Here is a 5,768-nt window from a genome sequence, read left to right as displayed (position 1 = left end):
CTCAGACACACAACATACAGACATAAGGAAAGGACAGTGTTATCGACCATTTAATACAGGCCCCCTTCAACTCACTATTTTCATCCTTGCTGCAATCCTGTGGAGTCCTGTAGCTCAATGGTTAGAGCACTCGCTTTGCAAGCGAGAGACCTGAGTTCAATTCCCGGCAGGTCAGGGCGAAACCTTGGGCAAGTTTCCTTACTCCACACAGAGCTTAATAATAATCCCTCCAAAACCAAAAACAATAATAAATTGGTCATTTTCAATCTACAACTGTTTGTGGGACATTGCTGTGCGCAATTGGCTGCCACGTTTGCCCACAAATATACAGTCAATTTACTTTACAGTATGTTTAGTGAAGCGCTTTGGGACGTCCTCCCAACGTGAAAAGCGCTATATCAAATGCAAGGATTATTATTATTATTCTCCTTGAAACAGAGAAGCCTAAGAGGAGACTTAATAGAAGTTTATTATTATTAGGATTATTATTATTAATCCACATTCTCTACTGTTCTGGTAATTATTTTGATCAGCATGAAATGAGCTATATTATCACTAGTTTTTTACCTGATAAGTCACAAATATTACTGTACTCTGCAGTTTGGCATTTAGGTGTTGACCAATACGGCAGTGAAAAATGGACTGATCTGAAAACTGTTTTTTGCTTTGATACAGGCCAGTTGTGTGAAAGTATAAGCAACACCCATGTTCGTATAGCAGTGGAAGCTTCACTTAAGAAAGTGAATAATGAGTCCCTAATTGACAACCTGTTTGCTGTAACCAACTGCAAAGTAATAAATGTGAGTACTTCTTAACCCATTACTTTTCTCTCCCTTTTGCTCTCAATGCTGCTTCCATCTTTACTATTTAAAAATGATAAAATGAATCAAAAATGTTATTAAACAGCTCAAACCAACATAGTATATTAGGGACGGGAGATGGATATTCAGCCCATCCTCCATAGACCATCCCTTGGTCTGTGTGTTACAATGTCCCGATTCCTCAACTCTATATTAATGTATCATGAAATTATTGTATACGTACAAATTAAATGATCCCAAAATGGGCTAAGTAGCATGATATCATAAGCCACTCATGTTTACTCATTATAGCTGATTATTTATTTTACTGATGTTTATTAGGAATGCAGCCCTGGGGCGATATTGCGTATCAATGACGTAGTTATGATTCTGTTCCTTTACTCAGGATACAAGTATAGGAGAAGGCCGAATACTTGTAGGTGTAGTCTTCGATCTCCAGGAAACTGTGTGTCCTAAAGGATCAGACCCGATAAACTGTGAACTGAAACCCAACTCAACCACAGTGAGTGTTATCTTTTGTCTCTAACACTGCTTCAGTTTCAGGAAATCACTCAATGTAACAGACTAAGGGTCACAAGCGATTGATACAATGTGAATAATGAACAGTATAGCAATATCACCTCAAAGCTGAGAGGTGTTTGTGTTGATGTGTGTGTTATTCTGTGTAACAGTCTCCATGTATTTTGCTGTATCTTGCTATATTGACATTGAAAAGTCAAGATTCTAGATTCTATAGAATATGAAGAGCACTGATATACAAAGAGTTGTTCCACTGACTCTGTGCTAAAGTTAAGTAATTCGCAATTTTAATTGCGATAAAAAGCTCTGGTAGATTCAGGAATGAATGAGCATAAAGTAGTATGAAAATACCTGGAAACATTAGCATTGTAATCATTGAGTCATTGAGATCTTTATAAACTATTAACTGTACAATCTTCACTCCCTTGGTGTTTCTTGCTCAGAATCTCATTGTTTGGAGATCTGTCTCCTTTCTTCCGTGCTGAATTACTTTGAACTATTTTCCTGGAAGGGAGGTAAGCGAGATCTGCTTGCAACTGATGTTATTTACAATGGATCTTAAAATTGTCAAACCTCTGTGACAGTCTCAGTAATTCTGTTTCTGAACCAAGCAATCCACAGTACTACAGGGCCAAATTGGCAGGCATAATGGCTCAGAGCATAATGCACACATTCACAACAAATCCAACAGGATTGGAAGGGGATGTGAGACGACTCACACAATGGGGGAAGCTGAACTTTCCGTATTTCCTATTTAACCTCTAGATTCTGGTTTCTCTGACTTCCTCTGTTTTTCTCCAAAGCTGTCTCATATCTATCACACACATCTATCTTCTTTAGTGACATCTGACTTTCTGTGTAATCATTTTGTTTTGGTCAGCCAGGAACCCTTCACCATGATAAAGAGTATCATGGTGAAGGGTTCCTGAGAACTATAATAATAATAATAATAATAATCCACACAATCCACCAGAATTGGATACAAGGAAATATAGGAATGTTTATTGGAATGAAATGTGCACTCTCTCCCTGGAGGGACACATCCTATTTACCTAATTCTGGAGATATTGGGCAAGTGTGAAGATTTGGGAACGCCAGAGTCTACGTTGGAGTACTGCTGGAGTATAACCAGCTAAAACTGCATAGCTTGCCATTGAGAGCACTGTCTGGCAAGCTTCCCACTGCTTGTCCAGCTAGGACCAATCTGTTAGGACTTTGGCTTGTAGGGTTAACAGGAACTGAGTGGGAAGAGTCCTTGTCCCCAGTGACTGGTCTGACCCTCCAATTACTGCTGGCTGTGCTGTTACCAGCAGTAGCTGGAATACTGCAGATCCACCTGGATCCACTGGTGAGCTTGATTCTGACATTCCATTGGAATTTATAAAGCAAGAAAGTTATGTTGAACATTTACAAATCACTGGTTAGGCCTCAGCTGAAGTATTGTATCCAATTCTGGGCACCACACTTCAGGAAGGGGCTTGGAGAGGGTGCAGAGAAAATTTACAAGAATTATATCATGGATGAGGGACTTCAATTATGTAGAGAGACTAGAGAGACTGGCATTATTCTCCTTAGAACAGAGAAGGTTGAGGGGAAATTTAATAGAGGGGTTCAAAGATATGAGGGAATTTGAAAGAGTAGATAGGGAGAAACTGCTTCCCATCCCCCTCCCCCACCACCAAGGTGGTCATCTGTCGGTTGTCAAATGACCAAGTAATCTGTAATAATGTGTGGTTCCATTGTTCTCTCTGCAATATTGTGTGGATGTCTCCATCTTTACCTTTTTGCAGTAGTTATCTGAGTGCCTTAGTCTCTATCTCCAATGGTGAAGGTTATTCTCAATCCACGACTGAGTGTCGCATTTCACACAAATATACAGTCAAATCACTTTACAGTATATTGTGTGAAGCGCTTTGAGGATATTAAAGTATTGCACTATGCTCTGTTGACAGGCAAGTTTTACGTGTTCAAGCAGTGTCCAATTTCAAGATGATGATATTATACAGAGCAGCATTAAGCAGGAATGTGTACCCACATCCCTGACTACAACAGCTACCGAGAAGACAGCCTCATCATCAGAGGAAAGTAGCCAGTCATCAGAGGTAATCACATTTCCATTCAATGTGTTATAGAACAAAATAGTGCAAAAAATGCAAGTTATTGTTGTTATTATTGTTGGAGTCCTGTAGCTCAGTGGTTAGAGCACTCGCTTTGCAGGCGAGAGACCTGAGTTCAATTCCAGGCAGAGGGCGAAACCTTGGGCAAGTTTCCTTACTCCACACAGAGCCTAATAATCCCTCCAAAACCAAAAACAATAATAAATTGGTCATTTTCAATCTACGACTATTTGTGGGACATTGCTGTGCGCAATAGGCTGCCGAGTTAGCGCACAAATAAACAGTCACACTTTACAGTATGTTCTGTGAAGCGCTTTGGGGCGTCCTCCCGACGTGAAAAGCGCTATATCAAATGCAAGGATTATTATTATTATTATTATTATAGCTGTTTGGCAATCACATCCTTTCAATATATTACCACCCAACAAGGTACAGCCCATCACACTGAAGCAATTGTTTTGTATTCAAAATATGAGAATTTGAATACAGCAAAACGCCATTACAGCTAACCACTTAACAGCTGTCAGTTCCACTTCTTCTCAATATCACTCAATCCCCGCCCTCCAGAAATCCCTGCTCTCCTGTCAAATCCATTTATGTTCACTTCCATGGCCTTCCCTCAAACCTCATTTCGTGAAGTTATTGCTATTGAGTAAAAGCTTCTGTTTGACTTCTCCAAAGAATGTTTCCTGCTGTACAAATCCCTCAAAATAGAATATATCATTCGCCAATGTTAGCTTTTGGAAATCCATTCAATCACAACAATGGTTCAAAGATCCCGCAGCATTATTCATAAAGAGAAGGGAGTTTCTCCCAGTGTCCTGGACAACAATCCCCCAAATGGAGAAATTCTTCCAAACCTCTCCTTTTACTCCCTGAGTCACTCAGCCCTTTCCCCTTGGAGTGCCGAGTTATCAGGAGTTTACTTTATTATTTAATATTGTTTTGTTCAAGACAATACCAACAATTCCTTTTTATTTAAATATTACAAAGTACATTTTAATTTAGGAAGACTGCTGGTGGAAGAAAAGAAATAGACACGGAAGAAAAATAAACAGATTTAGTAAGTATAACTAGGGATTATTTGTTGTTCCAAAGGGTAAGCTCCCTCAAGTAACACCGACCGGAACAATGTTTTCCACACTGAACTTTACGCACATATTTACTAATGAAGACTAACAAAAGATGATTACTTCTATATTGTAATAATAGAAAGTTATATTTCTAAAAGCTAAAATTGTAAAGCAGTTGATTTCTATGTAACCTCTTGCTCATGAGGACTCATTCTTTAATTTGTCCACTCTTCTGTCAAATTAAAGAAAATGAATAGCTATAAATAATTGTATTTGATACACATTGGTGAGAACAGGGAAATAAAGTAATTTAATTAATTGCATTGATTGAATTACAGACTGGAGATCCTGGCTCAAAAGACGGCAACATCATGACATTGGAAGGTTCTAAGCCCAGAGGAAACTCCACAATCTGAGACCAAGTCTTTTCAGAGCTGAAATTTAAGAATGTAATTTACTACTTAATTTTATAATATTAATACACAGCGTTACGTACAGTGATACAGTACAGAACCAGGCCTTTTGTCCTTTATACTCTAAATGGCCCCCACCCCTCCTATTCCCCTCACCTCTCACCCTGTATTCCTTCTTCCTCACATATGTATGTTATTGGTTTATGTATGATTCTCCCAATTATTCAAAATATCCTCAGACGTGAGTTCTAACTATGGCATTTGTTCCATTTGATTCTGTCATGCTTATCCACGGGATCCAATATCGCCTCATGATTGGTGTCCTGTCCGCTATAAGTTTTGATGTTGTTTATTATATCTTAGATTAAGAAGATAAAAATAAAGTGGAATATGCTCTTTCAAAATATGTCATTTCTGTCCCATCTCATTCCTTGATTGTCATCCTATTCTTCTTGGGGGTGAGGAAAGCGGGGTCTGTCTGGAGCTGAACTGGGTCCAAGGTGGCATATTTGGCAATGGAATCTCAGAATATGTTTCCCCTCTGCTGCGGTCTCCACTTCACTTCGTAAAACAGTTAGAGACCACTCTAAGCCACCTCCCTCCCTCCCTCCCTCCCTGGTCAACGTCCTGTCACGGCAGAGGCAGGAGCCGGCGGTTGAGTGGAAATATTGCCTGCTGTTGCTGCAGTCTGTCAGGTGGCAACCACGTCCTCAGCAACTGCCGGCTCCTGTCACTGCAGACAGTGATTGCCACATGGCTGATTGGGAGAGAGAGGGTTTGAGAAGGGGGGGGCTAAGAGGGAAAGAGAGAGGTTAGCGAGGTGGG

This window comes from Callorhinchus milii, unplaced genomic scaffold, assembly GCF_018977255.1.
Source record: "Callorhinchus milii isolate IMCB2004 unplaced genomic scaffold, IMCB_Cmil_1.0 Scaffold6, whole genome shotgun sequence".
Lineage (NCBI taxonomy): Eukaryota > Metazoa > Chordata > Chondrichthyes > Chimaeriformes > Callorhinchidae > Callorhinchus > Callorhinchus milii.
Note: the sequence above shows the minus strand (reverse complement) of the source record.